The 25,100-nt window shown below is 39.2% G+C and overlaps 1 protein-coding gene across 2 annotated transcripts in view; it reads right to left on the bottom strand.

Moving 5' to 3' along the window:
- rabgap1l (RAB GTPase activating protein 1-like) overlaps positions 1–25,100 on the bottom strand; it is a 135,307-nt gene that overhangs the window by 54,533 nt on the left and 55,674 nt on the right. The gene's annotated exons all lie outside the window — the stretch shown is intronic.

Raw genomic sequence — 25,100 nt, 5'->3', positions numbered from 1 at the left:
GCCTTTCTTTTCATGCATGAAAGTTGTGCCAGTTTAGATACTGCCTATCCTGAGTTATTCACTAGTCCCTTAATGGATTCACGGCATGACAACAACAGCAAATATTTCATCTCAGCACCCACAACCTCTTTTTTATATTTACTCTGATCAGGCTCCTACATCTTTCCTCTGTCTGTACATGTTTATATACAGTGGTAAAGACGGCACTGTATTTCGCTCAGCTCAGAACCAACTGTATCAGTTCACAGCTACGATACAAAGCAGCTCGCCGCTATGTCACCGTGTTTGTTTGTTTGTGTATTAGTGTTTGTCCCATTCCTCCTGCAACGGCACTCCCCAGGCCTCAGTCTCTTAGTCTGTGCTGTCTAATCCACAACCACTGCAGTGTATACACACACACACACATTCACACAAACATGCCTGCTTGTTTTCCAATTTGCTTCTCACTCACAGACACACATACTGTCCACACACGAGCACTCTGCTATTTCCCCCCTCACTTTCTTTTCTCACACACAACAGTCAATCACATGCACACCATCACACACACACACACACACACACACACACACACGCAGAGTGCAAACACGACCGGAGAGAAGACTGGCAGCACAGCTTTCTCCAACAACTCACTGTAAGCTGCAGATAAACCAACCCTGAGCCTTACTGGCCTTGATGTGTGTTTGTGTGTATCAGAGAGAAAATGGGAGAGTGTGTGTGAGTGAGAAATTTCATCTTTCTTGCTTCTTTCCTCTCCTTGTTTCCTGACAGCAGCAAGGAAAGAAAAGAAGGAGGGAAGAAGAGAAGCAGTCTGCTGCATTTTTGTGGAAAATGTTGCAGAATATACTGCCCATATGGTGAAAGGTCTTGATCAGGAAGTCTCTTATTGCCCCAATCTATTGGTGCAGGTAGATTCTTCCACCTGAAAAGATAAAAGCCCGACGATGTTCACTGAATGGATTATAACAGCTGAGGCCAGACAGGAGATTGCTTGGACAACAATGGAAGTCAGTTTTTGTGCCATCGCTTACAGGCTGGTGTAACTGCATCACCAAAGTGGCAGATGGGGAAAAGACATCTTTTTGGGCTATCCTGGCAGCCTGGTGGTAAAGACGCAAAATCATGTCCCATGTCCCAATATCCCTGGTTTGACACCTTTATATTGCATGTCACCACCTCGCCACCCCCAACCTCCTCTCCATGTTTCCTATCTGCCTCTAAAGAAAAAGTAAGAAAGGAAAGCAAAGGCAAGGAAATGTATCTTTTACTTTATGAGATAGAGAACTTCTTTGTTTGTGGACTTTCATTAGTTTATTTAACTGATTTATAGATCAACACAAAAAGAATCTGCAATGATTTTAATAACAAATTAATTAATTGTTTTGAGTTACTTTTATTGCGAACCCCCCGCTAACTGTCGATATTTGCTGGATTTCTTAGTTATCTGCTATTATAAACTTAATATTTTGAGGTTTTAGACCTTTGGTCAGACAAAATAAGACATTTTAAGACGTAATCTGACGCTCAGTGGAACTGAGTTGGACATTTTTTGGATATTTTATGAACCAGGCAATTAATAACAAAAAAAAAAAAAAATAATAATAATAATAATAAAAAAACTCATATATTTAATAATCAAGATAATTGCTAGTTTTAGCCCTTGTTGTTTTTTTAGTCAGTTTTTATGTACTCATTTTTTTAAATAATGTGTTGGGTCATTTTATGCCTTCAGTAGACATGAACGGGAGAGTCAGATGGAGAATGATAATATTTTTATGATATAACACGTGCTAAATATAGAATTAGGGAGGAAAAATCTAGTAAAATTCTAAATTAAAAAAAACAAAAAAAACAAAAAAAAAACTAAGGGCTTATGAGAGAATACTGACTGTTAATATTAATAATCCTCGACTTGCTTTCTCCCACTTCTTGTCACATTATTGTTGAAAAAAATATGACACTCCCAGCAAATGTAGAATTAATAAAAACACAATTATGGACACATTAAGTTTCTTTTATCACCACTGTAACTGTACTTTAATATTACAGTCAACAATTAGCTACATATAATTCTGTGTTAACAATGTTGCCAAAATCCTACAATATGCTTATTTTATATGAGCGCAAATACATGTGGTTTACATATATCCACCATACACACACACACACCCAAAAGGGTTTGACGGATGCTGCTGGCACAACTGTGTGTAACACTTTAATGAGATTTGTAGTGTGGAGGTGGCGTGTCGTGCTGTGCATTATATGTCAAAAATGGAACAAACAGTTTTACATTATGTTCCTTCTGCAGCACAAAAAAAAAAAAAAAAAAAAAAAAAGCAGCTCTTCAGGAATGAAGGTAGCGCTGTGTGAGATTTGTTCTTCTTATGTATTCATGGTTGTCTTAATGGGACAGCAAAACAAATTTCCCAAACAGGACGCAAAAGGTGGATAAATTTCATTTCAGACTTTGTTAAATCATGTTTAAATCTAAAAGATGGAACATAGGATATATCTGGATATAACATTCCATTAATTGATCAGCTGAAAGTTAATCAGCAACTATTTTGATAAGTATTTAATTGTTTAAGTATTTTTACTCCTCTGCTTTGTCTCATGAGATTGCTAACTGAATATCTTCGAGCTTTGAACTATTGGCTAAACAAAACAATTTGATGGCATCACACTGGGCTTTAATAAATTGTGCTGTACATTTTTCACTACTTTTACGACATTTAATAGGCCAAATAATTAATCAATTATCAAGAAAATATTTATCAGTTGCAGCCCTACATACATTAAACCAATAGGCTATTAGAGTGATGATTGAAACACCATATTCCTCCTCCGAACAATCTGTTTAATCTTCACAAAGACCAATCATACTTCAAGTCAAAAAACATTAACGAGAGGATGGAGAGTAGAGACTACCACACAAAGGAAAGTTACATTAATTACTCAGCAAGTAAGAACATTACCTTTAAAATAATTATGGGCTAATTATTCATGTATTACTCTTTATGAGTTAGCCCATCAACAGCAAAGACATTTATGGAACTGTAATTACCATGGCAACATCAGTGAAGACCAGCAAGAATCTGGCTGACAGTGAAAGTTGTAAACACTTTGATTTAATAAACCATGCATGCCTCTGCTAATTAACAGCCTCATTACTCAAAAAAAAACACCACAAAAAGCAGGAGAGGACGTCCTCTACTCTGCCTAATCTCCTTCCTTCTTGTCTTGAATCCTTTCTTCCTCTTCTCTTTAATTTCTCGCTGCGCATTTCCTTTTATCCTTGAATTCTCTACTCTCATCTCTTTTATTTCTCCTCTCGCTTATCGCCTCCCTTTTTTCTTCTTCCATGTTCTCTCCTCTTTTCTGCCTCATCTCCTACTGTACCATCTCTTCTACTGCTTTTTAGATTTCCCTCTCTTCCCTGTTATATATTTATCTCATCTGCTTCATCTTCTACTCTATTTTCTACATCATTTCCTCCCCTCCTCTCCGTATACCTCCATATGTTCTCCTAAATATTTGCCTCATCTCCTCTCATTGTCAATGCAGACAGCAAACACGCTTGGGCCCCATGGTCTCAGTGTGCAGCTTTATAAGACCGGCCTTTTTGTCTTGACAGTGATTCTTCACATATTTCATGCACCATTGTTCTGATTTAAAATTAAAATACTGTAGGTTTTTAATCTGTGACACCAAAATTCATTCACGATACCTGCTAAATTAAAAGATTAAAAGCACTCACTGTACACACGGAGATATGTATGTGTAGCGTTTATAGCATTCACTAGGTTTAGCACGATATTTCCAAAAAAAAAAAACAAGGAAAGGGTTGTACTCATCTTTTTTAGAGATACTAATTTATTATTAATGTTGGAATATTCTGAAGGATGTAATTACTGTTATGTCATCTTCGTCTCCGAGTCACTGCTCTGATACTCTGCAGCATAAAAAGAGCAAGTTGTAGCTCTGCTTCATCCAACTTGTATCGTGCTCAGTAGAGTGCAACTCAAAATAACAACATAAGTTTGTTTAAAAAGTTTTAAAACTTTAGTCTCTGTCGTCTTCCTCCCCAATGTCTCTCAAGTTCACTTTGTTTTATGGTGGACTGTTCCTTAAATTCACTGCAGACTTCAGCTGTGTGTACCTTTTCTTGCTAACTGCCTGCTGGAACAAGAGTTATATGCTGACTTTTTGGATGGATGTGTGTGTTTGTGTGTGTGTGTGTGTGTGTGTGTGTGTGCTCGTCTGTGAATGTTGAAGCTGGCAGCTCTTTGATCTCTGCAGGGAGGCTGAGGTGTTCAGGAGGAACCGCAGCCTCATCAGCAGCATCAGTTCTCCGTCACAGTGCCCCAGTTCAACATCCCTGCAGTAGACAGTTAGTGCCAACACAAAACAAACAGAATAAAGCTTATGCCCTATAACCCTAGTTCTATGAGCGCAGGTAGAGAGCCCTCTGATAGGCTCTATAGGTCCACCCATTGATTACTGCACTGAAAATCTGCATGTGCTAGTTTGGCTAATCAGGACAGACCCACTGATTCCTCCCAGTGCCAGCTGTCAAACCCTCACCTTGCATCAGAAAGCCAGGTATTTAACAAGCAGCAGAGTGACTAGGTCAGCAGACCCTCTCTGTGCTCATATACCTGAGGTTCTTTTGCCAACAGGCTCTATTAGTCTGGGAACCAGAGGAATCTGCCAGATCTAAGGTTATAATACTTTTGTATTTTCAAGTACTTTTTAGTTTAGTTAAGTTTGGTTTTGACTTTTACATTTAATTGCAGTTTAATTATAGTAAGCTTTCAAAGTGTGTTTGCTAGTTTTAGCTTTATTTCAATTCATAAAGGTTTAGTTTTAGTTTTTATCAATTTAATATTAGCTGTATCATAAACTTCTACTGATATTATTCATAGTTCTATAATTATTGTTAGTGTAGTTACTTTCATTACTGTTGTTGCTGTGCATCTCTCTTTCTTTTTCTATGTATCATTTTGTACTATACATTATGTTTATTTGTTCTGTATACATGATATCTACTGCAGGTCTGTCCATCCTGGAAGAGGGATCCCTCCTCAGTTCTTCTTCCTGAGGTTCCTACCATTTTTTCCCCATTAAAGAGTTGTCTTTTGGCGAGTTCTTCCATATCCGCTGTGAGGGTCCAAGGACAGAGGGATGCCCTAAAGCCCCCTGAGGCAAACTGTGATTTGTGATTTGGATTTTATAGACAAATTTAATTGAATTAAATTGAATTGGATGTTTGTGCCAAATCTGAGGAAAGTCCCTCAAGGCAGTTTTGTGATGTAGTGTTCAAAAGAACAACGCGGACAGACTGACAACTCAAAAACATAATTCCTCCAGCCAGGGCTATTACCAGCAGAGAGGCACAGAAACTAAAACTGAAATAAATCAACATTCATTTAGGTTTTTTTTTTTAACCAGGCAACACAGTTTCAGTTTAGTTTTAGTTCTTCTTAAAGGATATCATTTTAGTTTACAATAACTTTCATTGTCTATTTTCACTTAAGTTTCAGTTTTAGTTTGCGATACTGCGGTTTGGCGCTTTATAAGTTGCTTTTTCACAGTGGTAAAAAAAATCCATACAGTCACAGCCCTATCTTTAACCTGAATTATCTTCCCACCGCTGCCACAGGTGAATCAATGGACAGACAGTCGAGGGGATCCAGAAAGCTGTGCATTTGTTCCATTTCCAGACAGGGGTAAGGGAAGGACAGAGGATCTGTGGCTGCGATAAGACCACAGTAAGGGAGGCTGCATCATATCTGAAGGAAACACAAGGCTATTCTTGACTGCAGGTAATCCTCTTAGTTTTCATGTTGCTGAAAAAGTGAATGGTGGTTTGGGGTGTGATGATTTATACACACGGTAACAGGAAGGATTGTTGGATCCTTCCTGATTGGAAAAACCACTACATGCAAATTTCAGTAAGCTGCTCCACAGGAGTGAGGAGACAATCCTATAGAGCCTGTTAGATGGTAAAACCTGTGTAAACCAGAGCTATATGCACATATTCATGAGGGCATGCACTATAGTCAGCATACATGCACAAAAATGTACTCTGATAAATGCATACAGGCACAAATGTCAGAGCAACAAAGTGCATTCAAACACATACATAATGAACTCTCACTGGCCCACATACATACACTCCATCTCTCATACAAATAAGCAGGAATGTCACACATCAGTACAGACTCTCTGTATTTTGCAGATGACATAATAAATATGGAAGGATTAAAAAAAAGGCATTAGCACAGGCAGGGGGATTCCATCAACACTGTCCACCATCAGTCTGAATCCAACACACTGTGTGCGTGTATTTGTCGGTGTGTTTATTCTGCAGTACTGTGTGTACCTGTCAGATTTATTCCCTGGTGCCTTTTAAACCTACTGAAAGAGCAAGGAAGGGAGGGAGAGATCAGGACAGATAACAGAGACAAGATTGAGACACAAGCTGAGAAAGAGAGAGACAAAGAGAGGAGAGAGAGATGTGTACAAAGAGGGGAATGAGAGGCTTCCTCTAATTGTAGCCTGGGGGCTTGTTGGGCAGACAGTCCATTACTCACACCTCACCAACAGGTAACCTACTTAACACGCAGCTAAAAATAAAAAAAAAATGCTGATGTGTCCAAACCTGCACTCCACCTCCACATCCCTCTACATTCAATAGCAATTCATTTAACCACTCTGGCCTAACTGGTGAAAGCTGCTGCAGGTTCATGGAGTCATAGAGTGCGTAAGAACTGACGAGAGAAACACTACAGCCATACAGGAGCAACACTCAAACAAAAAAAGGCTAACAGCAACGTAAATAGTGTTGAAACATTTAAGTCATTAGTATTATTTATCAAAAATTCTTAATAATTACTGGTTAAAGCTTCTTAAATGTGAGGATTTCCTCCTTTTTGTGTTTCTTAAATCGTAAATTAAACATCTTTCACACTTTTTTGAGATTTTAGATTGTGACTAATAACTATTAGATAATTGAAATAGATACATAGAAAAGAATAAAAAGAAAACAATAGAATGACAATAACAGAATAAAAATAACTGATCTTTTTTATTATTATTTTTATTATTATTTTTTCATTATTTTTATTCTCTTATTATTTTCTTATTTGATTTATTTTTATTCTGTTCTATTTTATTATTATTATTATATTATTATTTTTTTTATTTTTTTTTTAATTTTGTTGTGGGTTTTTTAGGACCAGCGCGTGTCATCTATGTTCACTAAATTTCAATGTACTTTACATATAAGATGAAGAAATAAATCTGTTTAAAAAAAAAAAAAAAAAAAAAAAGATCAGGAAAATAGTCAAAAGTTGCCCTGAAAAGAAGAAGCATAAAGAGAAGATGAGAAGTATTAAAATAGCAGACAAACACAATAATAAGATAGATGAGTTATTTTATCAGGATACTAAACTGAATGCTGGATATAAATGAAGCTAGAGTAGTTTGCAGATCAGCAGGTAAATATTTGTGCTCTAAACTAGTTTTTTGGTTGCAGTTACCTACCGGCTGAAACTAAACTGCTTCTGCAGCAGAGGAAAGCAGTAAAAGGGCAGATGCTTGATGGGGGATATTTTAAATGTTAATCACTGCCTTGGGGAGCGTGCTTTACTTTATATTAAGTTTGAAGGCAATACGAACAAACACCTGTCATTTTATGGTAGAAACAACTCATTCAGAAGCTAGTTCAGCTGAGTTGACACCGGAGTTGTTCCTTGTCAAGCGTTCTCTTGCAGCTGACAGGTTAAGTCCTCTGTCCACGTATTGTTTACCTTGCTGGCTATTAGGCTCTGTTAGCTTCCCTCTTGTCTCTAAAGGGAAGAAAGACGAAACCAGGGGACCTTTGGGGCTGTTGGTCACTCATTTGAGACTAGCTGACATTGGTGACCAGTGACCCTGGTGAAGTCTGGTCATGCTGCCCTGCTCCAAGTGTCCGCGGTATCAGATAGACAGGTCAAGTTTTTCCACTGACAGAATATCGTGCTGTACCTACACTAGACCCACTGCTACAGTATTCTGTGGTACAGTATCAGGACTCAGTCAGCCTGTTGCTAAAGATGGGGAAAGACAGCAGACATTTGCTCCTTTACCAACCTCACATCACTTGTTGTTAGTGGTCCATAAATAAAAATGGAAGGGATAATATCAGACAGTAAAACAGAAGTGTTACATTTTACACTTAAGTACACCTGTAGTATCCTCATGCAATCCAACTGCAATCCATAAAGCCTTCTTTTATAACGCCTACAATATTCAGTTTTTGTACTCACTGTCACAGGGCTGTTATTAATGCATGTATTCAGGCAAGGGTCATTTTTAAACATGAGACATTTTAAGCACAAAGTGGAGTCTCGTCAGAAAAATTATGCCGACATTTATGTGTGCTTCACCACACTGCAACATTTTACTTTAGAAGCATGAGTCAGTCTGTCCATCAACAGCACTGAATGCTGTCAAAGTGTCCTTGAGAAAGATAATGAACCACCTACCTGCTCTCACATTATGAGTCTCTCTGAATAAAAGTGGTAGTTAAATGCTCAAAATGTAAAAATGCAAATGTACAGTCTAAGAAGCAGCTCCGTCTTTCTCCTTTTTTTGAGAGAGAGCAGTGAGCTCTCAAGTTACCCTTCTCTTCTGACAGTGTTATGTAACTCCCGGGTGTGGAAGGGGCCCACGGGTACTGGCTGGTGAGCCCCTTGACAGAGAGGCATCCACGCTTTGCTAAACCGATGAGGTGGCAGTGAAATACGCCGGGTTCAGACAGCTGAACACTCAGAGCCCACTAAGTCCTGAAGTGACAGCCCAGCCAATCAGAGAGGATGCTGCTGGCGTTAAACCACTGGAGGCAACCATGAAGACAGATTGCTGGGTACAAAGTCAAACTGTGTGTACAGAATAATTACAGAGGGAGCACAGCAAGAGACGAAACCTAAATGTTTTACTTAACAACTTCAGCAACTGCCCTTTGTGAGGAAACAGTGATGACTGGATAAGATAACCCAGCCTATCGCTGGAGAGGCATGTGTGTGTTTTGTCACAAACAAAAGGGTTGTCTAAATTTAATGGTGTGATTGTTCACACGACAGACTGCTATGGTTCACTCTACTATATTAAGACATTTTAAGATTTTCACAGCACTTTTGTACATACTGTAAGATTCTGCCATACTGTTAATACTGTGGTAGTGAGAATATTAACATCTTTAACTTGTTGGCTAGCTTGCTGCCCAAGTGATGCAACAGATGCAGCAACATCAACTAAGACACACAGCATCGGCGCAGGTGTATGCGACCACACAGGACAATATAAAGACTAAACTCAAGGGTAGGGGTATAAGGCTACACAAGATTCTCAGTTTGGTTGGTACCTTGGTTTAGAGGTAAGTGTTCAGTGCGAGTTGAGTACAGCGGGGGGGAAAAAACAAATGCCTAAGGATCCATTTCTTTTTATTTATTTTGAACAGACAGCTGTGCAAGTGTCAAAGACAGACACAATCCTCTTGGGACTGAGGTAGCATTTTGCCACCTGGTCATTGGGTAAACTATTCTCACTGAAAACATCAGAAACATTTTGAGTACTTCTGCATTACGCTGTACGAACACTGAACAAACACTTTGCCAAAAAGCAACAGGTCACAACAAGCTATAAAACTGACAGGCATCTGCTATGCTATAAAACTATAAACATAACAAACCGAATATAATAATAACAAATAAAACCTGTACATTAGGAGGAGTGTTTCAATTAGTTCCACCTTAGCTATATTCAAATGTTCAAAGCACCCAGCTACTTATCCTACCAGTGATCAGCACATCTGGGTGATGCCTTTGAGTGTGTGTAAGCATGTCTGATGTGTTTCTGTTCACATCTTCTTTAAGAGTGGAGCAACACTGACACGCTATCCTCACCTAATATAAATCTCTCTCCCTCCGCTGTTGTTGTAACTGATGGAGAACCTGCAGGCGGGTCTTCCAGTTCCAGTGATTCATTTGCACTCACCATATTGCCAATCCACTTGTTTTGCTAACCTCAGCATATGTTGCTAATGGCGTATGGCTGTAAGTTTTTGGGCAGAAGTCACACTGGTGAAGTTTGGTTCCACAGTATGAGTATCAATTTACATATCATGTGCCCCCAAGTGGCGGCATGCACTTAACTGTGACCCCAGTACACTGATGGTTCAGTATGATTCCACGGACCTCTACAGCCCAACTGAAGGGCAGGACACCCTCTCTGACCCCTGACGGATGCATATTGAATTACATTAGTTTGACTTAGGATTTTCATATTGTCTTTCCCTACTGTTTTATTCTTTTAAGTATTTAAAAAGCTTCAACATATGCTGTTTGACAGGAAGAACGCTACACTTTGTTGAAATGGATAAGAATTTAAAAGCAAGGTTAGGTGAATGTAGGAATATGCACAGTCACAAATGCATAGGACTGTATCATCGAGATGGCATTCCAGCATGTTTACTGTGTTAATATGAATACTATATTTAGTCGAGTACATCCCTGGACAACCACAAACAAATACCACTAAATCCAACAATGAGAGGCTGCAGCACTCTGCTGGTGCTCAAAGTGTTAGAGTTGAAGGAGGAAGGATGAGACGGTCACAACAGCGTTAAACCCGCACAAGTTTCTGGACTACAGCCACTGAGAGACAATATTTTGTGCAGAAATTCATATTTTTAGATTTTCATCCTGTTCACATTCAATTATTTTGTGTTTCATTCTTGAATGGTACTATCGCCAGGGTATTAAAAAAAGTCTTTAAATAGTAATCAGCATCATGTCACTGAAACTCTCCATTAACACAAAAAGTAATCAAATCCTCTTAGGTAGGTTAACAGCTCCCTGAGGCAGGTTACACATCAGGTTTTACAGTAAAACACAGTCCTGAAGCTGACGAGAGAAATCATTACATTACTGTTTATGTGTTACTCATCTAGTGTCAAACCTGATTATTGATCCTATTCTCAGTCTGAAGGCTCGTCCCCACCCCCTTCTCATTCTGGCGTGGTGGATCAATTGCATAAATTCAATGCACTTCGACACAATTCTTTCTGATGGGAATGAGATAACAAAAAGCAAGTGCTGTGCCATCTGAGCCTGGCTTCAGCATGAGCCGAGATTGGTGCATTATGGGCCATGCTAGATAACAGAGGCTGTGATAAACCAGCAGGATGGCATGTTAAAGAGCACGTCTGTTGCAGAGCTGCACCCCGGAGCTCCTCCAGGCAAGAGTGCACATAAACTCAGAGTCTCAAAACTGGTTGGAAAAATATGTTGGCTTCAGTGTAGAGCAGCAGTCATTTGTTTTGCTATGGACATGAGACACATTCAAATGAACGACATATCATGGTAGATGGAGGAGAATCTCTATAGTAGGGAATGTAAAGTACAAATTTGAAGGGATGGAGAAATGACTTCAAATGGTAGACAGAGGAGGCAGGGTGACACAAAAGGAGAGCAAGAGGAGAGTGGTTGGTGAGTGACTGACAGCCAGAATATTAGCTAGCCTCTTCATCTTTTGGATGGATGGCAGCTCCTTCAATGGAAGGCCAGAACTGAAAGTGACAAACAGGCTGCGTTTGGATCACAAAAACCTCACTTATATCCCCCCAAAAAAACAGGAAAGAAGGAAGGAAAGATGGAGGGTTTTTTAACGAAATCGTTGATTACACACACTCTCTGTACTTGGAATCACCTTTCAGTCACAATAGTGATTATTTTATCTCATCCAATTATTACATGTTTCATGTTTGCTGGCAACATGTTCTATACAACTAAATATACACACCACACACAAACAACAGATGATTAAATGCTCAAATGTGCTTGATAAATACAAATGAAAGACTTTCAAATAAAATGATATCACATTCCCACCCTGCCTGTGTATGGTTTTGTATCCTGCTCATGTAACTAATATCTTGCTCCTTTGAATCTATCACGTTATTTATTTGTTGATTAAGACAAAAGAGGCATCCTGCACAGGTGGTATATTTACAAAAGAACCAGCCAGCAAGAAGCCACTCAGGATGCCTGGACCAGCAAGCCTCTGAGCAAGGCATTTCAGCATCATGTGCTACTGTGAGGCTGCTTAGTTGCAGTAAAGACTGTTTAGTCTATGAGGTTTTCCTTTGTTGATCACTAGAAGTGTGGATTTGAAGATGGGTGCTGTTAAAGGAAAAATGTGTGCTCAGCAAACCTTTCCTCTTGGAGGTAAATAAAATGCTTTCCAGGCAATTTAAAGGTCTGCCATTAATTTCCACTGAGGCACCTACTGGCCTCCTAAAAAATGATGATTCAAGGGAAAAACCCCTGGGCTGAATGAGGTATTAAACTACAGTATATCTTACTTGTCGGAGGATCAACTCAATTGGTCAATTAACCTCTAAGAAAATGTGAAACACACACAGGCGAATTCACAAAAGCATGGACATGTAAGACAAAAAGAAACTGTGTAATTCTCAAAGCATAAGGGTGAAATGCGCCCCTAACTGTGCTGCCAAGCAAATAGTGTTTCAGTGCTCCTGTGCTATTTGCACATATTTAGATAAGATAATATGCATACATTTAGCATAAAATTGGCCTGTTTCTATGCAAATGAGCATCATTACAAGAACAGTCCATATCACAAAGATTAGCACAAATAGCCACATGTGGATTCAGTAAAATTATTAGCATCTTCAGCGAGTTGGTGCTAATCATACCATCTTTTACAGTCTGAAAGTGTTAGTTTGAAAACAGCAACAACATGAATAGGGTTTCTCTCCATCACATTTTAATTCCTTGCCCAAGGTGGAGTTGAAGTTTCGAAGAATTCAAAATTTCAGTTTTCTGCTGTGTATTTGGTGCAAAGGCAACTCTTAAACTTTGCCAGATGAATGATTGCAAACAAATGCAAAAAAGGCAAACTTGCACTCAGCTGCGAAACTTACTGGATGTGTTTGCACTGTAATATCATTAGCGCAATATCTTTTGTGAATGGGAATTCACGAATGGCCAACTCCCAAAATGCCAGATTACTTAAGATATTGTGCATCTACAGTATATACTGAATAATACCTGGGTTATTTTGTGCTGTAGCTTCCAAATAAAACTACTAATTCTAAGAACATCGAGCAAAAAACACAGACTGCATTATGACTTCAAAGTCTCGCCTTAAGTCATAACACATTCAGACAGCTGGATGTAAAAATGACACCACTCCTCTCTGCTGATACACCTGGCTGCCACAAACACTCCTCATTTCTCTTCATTTCAGTTGGACACACTGAGATAATCTATTGGTGTGATATTCAGAGGACGGCAGCCCGGTAATTAAAAACCAGCTCCCCCTGAGGCCTTTGTCCTTGGTTGCTGGCGAGGAAGTTTCTAGAGGCTTCCCTGGAGGGTTGAGGGTAAGGGGGGGGCAACAGCTGGCCCGCCTGGCAGATTGCAAATTCATCTGTCTCTGTATCGCTGCCGTGGCATTTTAATGGTCCGGCTGGTTCTGCATTTCAATAAGCCGAGTTGGGAGTGCAGATGCAGTGTTCAGAGAGAAAGCAAAAAAGCAAAATTTCTCATTTTGCTTGCAGTGAAATCGGTGACAAGCAAGCGGGTTGGAGAAAACACCTGACACACCAAAGAGCTGACGGGTAACAGAGCTGTTACTGGGATAAGCTGTTTTGCTTAACATCTTCCTTTACTTCTTTTTAGAAATTAATCAAAATGATCAGTTGGTCACCAGAAAATTAATTAACATTACTGACAACCCGTTAAAGTCATTTATCAAAGAAGAATGCCAAACATTTGCTCATTAAAGCATTAAAGCTGAAAGGCTGTGATTAGTTGGCTCGTCAGCTAGATGTGCAAACACTCAAAAACACAATGCAAAATAGATTACTTACTCAACACTAACCGTTTTACTGGAAGGGTCCACTCTGAACTCAAACGTGTTTGAACAAAAGGCATTCATCACCCTGCCAAAAACATGTAAGTCATTTTGTGTTGTTATTTTTTTCTATCTGAAATATGAAATATGAGGATTTGCTGCTTTTCTCTGTTCGATCTGATTGGAAAATTGAACATCTTTGTGTTTTAGACAGCTGATCAGACCAAAAGTAACCTGCAGACATCTATTTGGATTCCGGAAAACTGTGATGGACATTTTCCAATTAATCAAAAAAGGAGCAGATTTATCAAATAATGATTAAAGGATGATACGTCATTAGTTGCAGCCCTAAAATTCTCATCCTGCTTGACACTTTCTAAGGTAAAGTGAATGAGAAACCTATGGAGTGTCAAACAAAGTAACCAAGGGAGTAAAGAAATAAGGTGGTAGGCAGGACATCTTGTATTAATGAAACACAGACATGGTGAAACATAAGTGTAAATAAAATGCATGGTAAACTCAGTGAATGCCTCCTACACGTTTTATTCACTGCAAAAGTAATGTGGTGTACTGGACTGTATTTCGTGGATGTGTATTAGATATTTTGGATGCCTTTGCAAGATGATAGGAAAAATGCTCACACTGAACTGAACTATGCAGAAAACAAACAAACAAAAAAATGGGGAAAAAAAACATGCTGTAGTGTTCCAGTTTGCATTTGGTAGGGAACAATTTGGGGCTGGAGCAGGATGAGATGTCCTCTTCTCTCTCGCTCACACCCACACACACACACACACACACACACACACACACAGCATCACTGAGAGAGGTCAGTGGATAAAGTGCATCCCCCCAGATATCTGACATTTTCTGTGTGTTGTGTTTTTTACTGGAGGATATGAGCTGAGTCTCTGTTATGTGGGGACAGACGACCCCAAGGGATGATAGAGGTGGAGGGAGAGGAGGGTCAGACACTCAGCGGGTCGGCCCATGAGGGTGGACTTGTGAATGTATATATAAAGTTACAGTATATGAATTGTTTTATGTGTAGACGGGTCTTTGTGTCTTTCAATCCACTTGTTGTGTAAAAGAAACAACCTGTACGGTACAGGGATGAAGACACGACACACACACACACACCCACACCAACTCATATAGCTTTAGACTTCCTTTTCTGCCTGCATTTTCCTTCCCCTGCGTCTTCAAAATAAAAGCGCACATGAATGAATAATGAAGAGGTTGCTATTTTGGAGCAAATGTTAACATCCATTTTAATTGCGCCCTATTTATAAACTTCAAATGAACTCTCTGAAACCTTGTTGCTTCTTCAGACTCAGCTCTGGGTTTCCATAGCGACACAGTGCCTCTTAAGTCCTGATGTTCAGTTGGGAAGAACCAGAGAGACAATGGAGACACTCAACTGTAACTAGGGATGTCTTGCTGGATGGCTGGCAGTCTCATCCACCATTACACACACTGATTGGCAGGGAAAGTACAGCTAACCAGAAATCAAGTATTAAGTATGTATGTACTGAATGCATCTTAGTTTTTTTGTATGCAACCAAAGGTTAAACATACAACTTCTATCTTAGCATAGACACAGTATAGATAGGACTGCCTTTGTGAAAATGATCCCAAAATATTCCTTTCATATTCAGTCATTAAGACCTACAACTTATATGACCAGAAAATTTAAAAAAAACAAATGAAAGATAAAAGTAGTTTAAAAAGTGAACAGCACATGCCAGTTCTCTCACACCAGACAAATTCACTTGGCAGGGTAGTTGGGTTTCTACTAAGTATGTTACAGTACATGCTTTAATGGTCAAAAAACATTACATTTCATTTTCCTCATATGGTCTGTGCTGGAACATCTGTATTAACCCTCTGAAACTCCTTTAAGACCCCCTCCTGAAAGAGCCCAGTCTGCTCTGATACTATCGGACAATCGGACATGTTCCAGCAAGATTATGATCCGAAATCGGCAATGAAGGTTACATGATTTCCTGATGTTAGCATGTAGCTACGTGTAGCAGTGTATGCTACATCATAAAAACACTTGCAGTAATATGCCTGGAGCAGATGATAATATAAAGAAATCTGTTATGATCTGATGTCAGCTTCAACACACATTTTGGCATTATATCAAACTTAAGCCGCAATTAATAACATCTGACGACATCCAACATTGTAACATTATGTATATGACAGATAACAAAAGCATATGTTCCCTTTAAGCTTTGTAGTGGTTGTCGCCAACTTACAAGAGTGGTTTACACAGAAATAGTGAGGCTAAAAACCCGCACTGCAACCTTAAATCTCAAACAGTAACTTCATTATAAAACAGTTTTCACAGGCATAAGGAAGTAAAATGAATAGCAGGAAGTCCTGTTAAGCTGACAGGCTACTATTTGGTTATGAATGGCAAAAACTCATCTCAAAAAATAACAAGCTTTGTTATCCACTTGTTTTTTTTGTCCTTGCTTAAGCTTTGAACCAAGCTGCAAATATGACCAGTATTGATTATTCTGTTGACATACAGACTGCTGGAGGAAATAACTAGCTTTTGCCCCCAGATGGTTATTTAGGTTAGATATGGTTTTAGTAATAATGTATATTTTTTTCTTTCCCACTGACTGATTGGTGATTTTGTCCACTAGCGGACTGACAGAATCAGAGAGACTCGAATGACACACTGGTCACACAGCAAACTGCTACTTTTTTATTTAATATATTGTGTTATTTTCATTTAGACACTCCCCTCCTACCACCCTGGCAACAGTAGCACGGCTAAATGCCACAGAGGAAGAACCAGCCATATCAGCGATGGCCGGAGGCGAGCTGCTGGACCATCACTACTAAATAACTGCCTAACACAGACAGGCCTGGTGTGCTACTATGGGAAACACTGCCTCAGGATAGAGAGAGGGAAAGGAAGAGTAAAAGAGGGGAGGTAGAAGGAAGGAGGAAATATGCTAAGGAGCCAAGGGGGTAATTTGACTGTCTTATGGAATTTAATTCAGCTAAAATGCCCTGGGAGAGAATTAGAGAAGCTGGCTGTACATCTGCTGGCAGAGCTTCAGTACCTGAGGTCTGCAGGGAGGTTAACAGTAAAAAACAGATTTGTCCTCCAGTGTCCATCAAGGTGCTTGTCTTTGTCCTCTGTATATGACTGGCTAGAGCAGGTATATTGGTGCAAATTATGCTAAATCAAATTTGAAAGGATGAATAGAGAAGAAATAAAAAACAATCTTTAGATGTTCCTTAAGTACAGCAGTAAGGAAAGTGAATTGAAGCCGTTCCAAAGCCAATACTTTAATGAGCTCCATTGTGTCACAACAAAATCCTTTTTTTCAAACAGGAGAAAGAATGTCTGTAGTTCAAAGTGCCAGCTGTGGCGCACTTAGTTGTCAGACAATGTTGACCATGGAAGAGAAGAGAGCCTAGAATCCATCACTGAGACAGAGTGAAAAAGACCAGAAATACAGGGATTCTTTCTCACGCTTAAAAGCATACAATTTGGCACCATCACTTTTATAAATATTATGATAATGCAGGTGATAAACGTCCAGCTTTTACATCATTTACATTTTTTCATTGACAGATTTTTCATTTAAAAAAAGTCTGCCTCACATAAAAAATTGTGAATAAAAGTTTTATTCAATTTAGTTGTGACAAGTTTAGTTTTATTTTTTCAAGTATACAATAATTTCAAAATTATTTAAATTAAAATGGTAGTCATAATGACCTAATTCCTGTACATTTGCCAGTGTTAAAACATTCAGTGCTTCTGACCATGGGGCATGGAGAGTTTTAAAAGGTGAAGGAAAGAGGTGGTACTGTGGATCACCGCTGGCAGTTTATCAATCAGGTTTAATGATCTACACAGTGGTTCAACTGAATCAATAACTAGCTGCTCAATTCAGACTATCTATCTATATTGCTGTTTTGTCCGTCTCTCATCTAATGTTTCATTTCTGCTTTTTCTTCCCTGTAAAACATGAAAGAGTCTTCTAGCTCCCTTTGATTATAAGAGATTAGAAATGAGTTTAAGGTTAAAAAGCTGTTTTTTCGCTTTGTTGCATTAATCTCTCAGATCTAGGTCCCTAAAATCATCCTCAGAAAAACAGCGCTCACAGAATGATGTGAAAACAACTTTAACCCACTAATTCTGGCATTTTTCAACATAGCATATTTCCCATAAACTGTGACTCTACAAAGTGGCAAATTGTAGATCCCAGTTATCTCTGAAATCCATAATGGCGATTCTGGGGAACCTGGACTCCAAGACAGAAGTTTAAAATGAGTCACATAAAAATCATGTTTATTTGGAAGGCTCATTTAGCTTGTCCTTAAAGATGTCATTTTGTGCAAGTCCTCATTTACAGAAATCTCTACAATGGAGTCAGCCAGTGCAAAGTTAGCACGACCTTTATAGTGTCAATGGCCACATTTATAGCCAACGCGCAAGCCTAAAAGGTACATTTTTTCTGGAAGGGGGGCAAATACAATGTGTATATGTCTTATTAAGCCAAAAATATTCCTTGTTAACACCATAGAAAATTCTTCCTGACCAGGCAAGTTGAACCATCACCTGCCAAATCAGCAATTTAGCCAATATGGTCCCATCACAGGGCAAATAACAACCCTGACCTAAATTGATTTCCATAGTTGCCGCTAGCCATAGAGATGCTGTGGTGCTCAAGGACAAGGTGGGATTTCACAAAGTGGTTTCTTAGTCGCAGAGTCAGCATTACTCAAGACAAAAAGAGCGAGCAATGATGCAACAGAGACTAAAAGGACAATAAGTGAAAAACTGCAGAATCAGGTTTTTTAATCTGAAAGTGGAATGCTGAACGTTACTCACAACCAGTGAGACCAGTGAGCACATTCAGGAGAGTCGAAGCACTTAGAAAAGATGGAAGAGAAAGCTCTCAGTCAGTCATGCCTGCAGATGGAAAGAAAGTCTACCTATGGCAATCATCAGGTCCAAAGGTGAAATGAAAGGGCTTAAAAGCAGCTGATGAGGACTTCCTGTAGTTTAGGCATTTTCCAATGTTCTTATCCCGAGTGCCCTGCATTGAATGGGCAGGTAAGTATTCCCTTTATTGCTCTGAGTTCAAGTCCACAATGGGGATTGAACCTGCAGCGGTTTGGTCACTTGGAAACTCTTAGCAACAATGAGGATTAGAGAGATAGTAACATTTAGAAAATAAAGGATACCATGTGGTTAAAATGTCAAGTCCCTACTGTACACTCTACTGAAAGGCTTTCACAGTATTCTCATTAAACTGCAGGTACTTTCTGAAGCATAACTGTGTGCTTCCATGATCAATGACCACATTTACTAAGCTTTATAGCTAACTCACAATACACTACACATATTCAGCTTACAAACAAATGATAGGGGAGAAAAGCTAAGCACGTTTTGCTTTGATTTTCTACTAATGTTGATTGCCACAACCTGAATTTTGTTGCCAATTGTGAATGAGTGAAGTGTGTGAAATGGCATAATTAAGACTGCAGTCTTTCCAGATAAGCTTTGATTCACCTAATAAGCATAAATCGAAACCGAACAAACTTCCATACAAAGTTTGAAATTTTTGATTACTAATTAAACTTTTCTGACACGTTTCCACAAAACACTGTAAAAACTATGTTTGAAATGTTGTGGGATTTTTGTATTTGGTTTGTAAAACTGAACTTTTGGCACATGCAAACTACAGCAAAGATGGCATCAAACACCGAGCAGTTGGACAATGTAGAGGCTCATGCAAAAATCGCTTAGCAGCACCACCACACCAGGCTTGTAACCAGAAAATCCTCAGATATAAAAGCTGAATAAAGACGAGAAAATAAAAACTTGCCTTCCCACAATAACTGCCATCACTGTGTTTTTAACCAAGACATTAAATCCACATAGGCAGTAGAAGTAGTCTTGTTTAAAGGGTGAAAATGTGAGTATGGGCTGTTACTGAAGAAGAGCATGCACGCTCAAATTTTAACAATGATGGAGGCTCTATGAAGACTTCAGTTGGTCAGTCCACCATTGTGATCTAGACTGAAATATCTCAACATTTATTTATAGATATATATATGGATATATATATGGATTACCGTATAATCTTATACAGATATGCATGGTCCCCCTTTATCTTCTACGGTCACCATGAGGTTGACATTATGTATTCTAAGGGTGCTTTCATAACTGCTCTGCTTGGTTTGGCTCAATCTAACTCAAATTTGTTTGCCCCCTATGTGCGGTTCGTTTGGGCAGGTGTGAATACGGCAATCGCACTCGGGTACACACCAAAACAACCTGACCAAGACCTCCTTGAAGAGGTTACAAACTCTGGTGCGGTTTGTTTGTGGTGATCCAAACCAACTGCAGTCACATTATTCATTGTTTGGGTTAAACAACCATGAGAATGTTACAGTCCCGGACGCCTCCTCCTGTACTGCCTTAATAAGCGCATTCGGCCGTACAATGCTAGTTGGAGCTGCTCGTTTTCAAACTGTATGGTTTGCCTAAAATGAACAATGCAACCAATATAGTACACAATGACCAGCACCAAAATCAACCTGCTTAGTTGTCCCTCCATTGTGACATTAGAAAGTGTCACATTTATCATGCAAGTGTATTCTTCTTCAATGTTTTGTTTATTTTCTGGATTTTTCCCCATAGAAATTCTGACCAATCAAGAGCAGTATTCTCATCCAAGGCATTTGATCTGGTCCACTTGTAAATACTGCCGTAAGAACACGAACCAACTCTAGGCAATTATGCAACTGTGTAACAAAATAAGTCCCTGATTCAGACCAAAGAAAGACAACTCTAGGTCTGAAAGCACCCTGAGGAAATGTCTTGACAACTGTAGGAATTACCACTGGTGCAAACATTTAGCTCAAAGCACGGCTGTGCCTAAGTACAGCCTCACAGAGCCGCTAAAGTGCCTCAGTCTTGTCAATGGATAAATAAATATTAAACACTACACATTACATACTGTAAGAGCCCACAATAAGCTGTGCCTGGACCAACACCCATCAGCTATCAGGCCACAACCATGGCCCACGTTTTCAAAGACTGACTGAGGCCATGCAAGATGTATGAGGGTGTGTTGCTGTGTGGATGCATGAGTGTGTCCTCCTTATGCCATCAAAGGCTTTTGGTGGGCGCCGCAAGCGTCTGCCATTAGCAAACAGGGGCAGGAAGTGGCTTCCCCTCCAATTATAACTTCCCCACCTCAAAAGACGGTCAGGTGGTCCTTTCTCAATCAGGACGGAAAGAGGAGGAGGAAAGTGGCAGGATAGAAAGGGAAAGAGGGAAGTGAGGCGAGTGCTGCCATTTGTGGAAATAAAAGGGAATTCCTGATATAGTGTAGGCCATGAATATTGAACAGGCTTGGACCGTGAAGCTGCTCTTGGTTTGGCTGAATAGATAGTGCAGATGAAATGCTTTCTGGTAGAAGGAACAAATTCAGATTTTCATTCCAAAACTAGATTTCAAATATCAAAAAAATACTGGTAAAGCATCCAAAAACTGCATGCTCTAAACGTGGTTGCTGGCATGAAAATAAAAAACACTGAATCTACACACACACAACATAAAAAAAACTGAATATTATATATTACATAGTTATTAAGCTTTGTGCCACAGAACAACCTTTTTCGACCCAATGAGCATTTTTCATAGCACTGTACTTAATCAGCTTGATACAAATAGATTACAGTGCCATAAAAAAACAATTTCAGATTATTTCTTTTTTCTGTGCTGACATACTTACAGTACACACGCAACCTTTATGGTAATGTAAAAAAAAAAAAACAAAACCTGCCAAGCCCTGTGAAAATACAAGTTGTCTCATATGAGGTGTAGAAATAAAGAAATATATTTCTTTTTATTGCAAATGTCATTTGTGTATGAAAATAAAACTACACCAAACAGGTAACTTCTAATAAGCTTTTTCAACTTTATTCAAGTTTTACTGAATACTTCCTCCTTATCATTATTCTTCATCCTCATCCTTTCTCTCTTACTCCTTCCTGCTTTTCCTTCTTTCACCCTCCTCTTACCACCTATACTTCCCGCTACTCCTTCCTGATGCTCCTTTCTTCACCATCCTGCTCCTCTCATTCAAGCAGGCTATTTAAAGATATGCATGCAGGATTTTCCTAAAAAGCAGTGCTTAGACTCATAAAGAAGCAATCCCTATCGATCATCACTTATCAACATTTAAAAGTGTGTGGCGGTGTATTTTTCTGCGGAGACTCTACCCCCTGCCTGTATTTTCTGCGTTTGAGATATTTATGGGTGTGAACCTCCAAAGCGCTCAAGCAAGGTTGGGGTTTCATAAAAAGGTAGCGACCTGGTGCCAGACTTTAAGCAGCAGTCATTCAAGAGACACACCACCGAAAAACACAAATATAGCGTGGCGAAACATTTGGGATTCGCTTCTACTTTCACTTTCGCTGGCAAGCATGTTCACAAACAGTAACCGACAATCCTGCATAGTACACCTTTAACCCACTTCACCTATCTTGCCATCTTTTCCCTCTCCAACTAGTTCCTTATCCTGATCTACGGATCTTACGGTCAATCTTTTTCCGATACCCATGTCCATCTCTTCTTTCTCGCCTCTCTCTGTCTCTCTCTCTCTCTCTCTCTCTCTCTGTCTCTGTCTCTCTCTCACTAAGCTACTCGGTGAGCACAGTGGGGTTATGGCTGTTTCAAAGCTCGTCTGCAGTCTAAAAGGTTGAGTGTATGAATTTCAAAGGCCAATTTAAGACCAAGAACAAGGGATCAGACTCTATAATGAGGATACTGTTCACACAGAGAGAGGACATGATGGTCTGCATTAACTCCCAGTGGCACTAAAGGAAAGGCTAGCCTGCTGCAGAGTTGTTACCAAGCAAATGCCACCTGATCAGCCATCTGTGGCTCAGAGGAGAATGAAATAAATCTTTGCTTTGCTCATAAATGAGCTGGAGCAACCATCAAGGGCAGAACTTCAGACAGGGTCTCCCTGTTTTGGGCTTCACTCTCTGATAAAATGGCTGTGAAATTACAGGGTGGCGACTTTTATCCTAGATTCTTTTTCTCGGCAAAGGGGCCACATGCCTTAAACATCTGATCTGCTCATTAGACCTAGATTTACATTATTAATGCACAAACACATGCCTGTCTTACTGCTGTGATTATTACTCATTCAACACAAATCAGAAGTAACTGGTACTGTATAGCAAACCATCTTGCCCAAGTGCACCTGAACAATGTTTGCTGAGGCAGGCGTTAGCTCATCGCACAGATACCATCAAGTGTGTGGGTTCAAACAGGCAGTCACTCAGTCACAAGCCCACATCTCCATCCTCTTCATTACTCTCTACAAGGAGTAATGTAGGTAAAGTAATGAAAGTAAAATAGGTAAAGTAGGTGCCAAGTGGAGGAAATATGAGGATGTCTCTGGAGAGTCCTTATGGTTATAAATATAAGCTGTCTTACTGGTGGCTGCTGCTATAGAAACACATTCCACAAAAGCAACTACACATATGTGAATGTCTACTATTTTCACCTTTATTGGGTTGGCAGCAACAACAAAACCATAGTCTTTGACAAAATTTCAAAATAAAAAAATAGATACTATGTAATTCAACACACTCTGCCTCCTATTCAAAACATCAGCAGCCTAGTTGATTTAACACAAATGGGTGCGCCATACCTTTGTCAGAAGTTGTCTGATATATATTTTTTTTTTTTGGCTGTACAGCAGATTAAAAACAGAAACACACACTTTATATACAGTATACTCATATACAGTATATTGTGTAAAGGTTTAAACATAACTTCATAAATAAATACATATTATCCTGTCATTAATAAAACTCTTTTTTTTACTAAAAGCCCCGATCAATGCACTTGAAAGTAAGATGACTTGTTTGAACAAGATAACAGTTTTGATTTCTAACACTTCAGTTTGGTCAGTGTAATACAGACACATATAAACAATTTCTTTTTTTAAATATTCATTCAGTGGCTCTTAGATTTTTGAAACCTTGAGTCAAGACACGCATTTCACATAACCCGCTACAAAAAAGAAAAAGAAAAAGCCCACCAAAGGAATGAATATTTGTGCAACTTCTGACCGAATGCTATAATCTCCACTTGAATGGTATATTCCAAATTTTACACTATGTGGTAACAACTGAGCTATTTTATTTTATGCTAATACAAGATGTTGCTTTCTCTTGTTTTAAATGTTGTTGTGTTGTCATTTGTCACCATGTCGTGAAGATAATACAGCACTAATTCAGACCCTACAAATTTCTTCTACCACCCCACTGCACTATGCTCCAAAGAAGCACCAAAAACACAAGCTATTGAAATAAAAAATATCATCGTAAGTCTAGTATTTGACACGGCTATGCTGTGGTTCCCTACTGCTATTCCTCATATATGCCAGGTCATACGGCTACAGAGGGGAATTCACAAGACTTAGACAAATCTGCTGTCTGCTCTTATCTTACAGATATGATGTAGACGTCAGATAGTAGAACATGTACCCACTTGAAGGCAGGAGTCAGATTGACTGTAACAAATGAATGATTTGACCCATTCTCGGTTCAAGTGGATACCTCTCTAAACTAAAAGTCATGGAAAACTAAATTCAACAACAACGTACCTTCAGATGCGCACATGGTCACAAGGTATGTTCATGTAGCTGGAAAATGTTTTGTAAAAGTGCAGCATGTCCGTGTAAGTGTAATTACTTCCCAACATCTTTTTTCCACTCTTCCTACAAAATACATCGTTAGGCACGTATACAGAACAATCTGTATGCATTAAAGCTGCATAAAGCAATATCTTAAATACTAACACTGAATCAAACAACTCCTGGCTATCTTAAAGGGTGATTAATGCTGATGAACCCGCTAAGAATCAATACCCCACACTGCAGCTTTACACCACCTCACAGACTTGGTTATCTTAGTTGTCTGAACCAAAACAACCAAAACAATGCCGGCACATACAGTACAAACCATGGGCAGCCACTCCCAGCATGTGGTTATTTCAAGTTGTCTGTAGGCTACTGGCCTCATGCAAACCTGCAGAGAGCCGAAGTAAAGGAATGGTTGATAAATGAAGTCGAACACGAAGATAACCCGAACGAGACATATTT

The sequence above is a fragment of the Epinephelus fuscoguttatus genome, linkage group LG10 (genome assembly GCF_011397635.1).
Source record: "Epinephelus fuscoguttatus linkage group LG10, E.fuscoguttatus.final_Chr_v1".
Classification (NCBI taxonomy): Eukaryota; Metazoa; Chordata; class Actinopteri; order Perciformes; family Serranidae; genus Epinephelus; species Epinephelus fuscoguttatus.
This window is presented reverse-complemented; position numbering and strand designations above follow the sequence as displayed.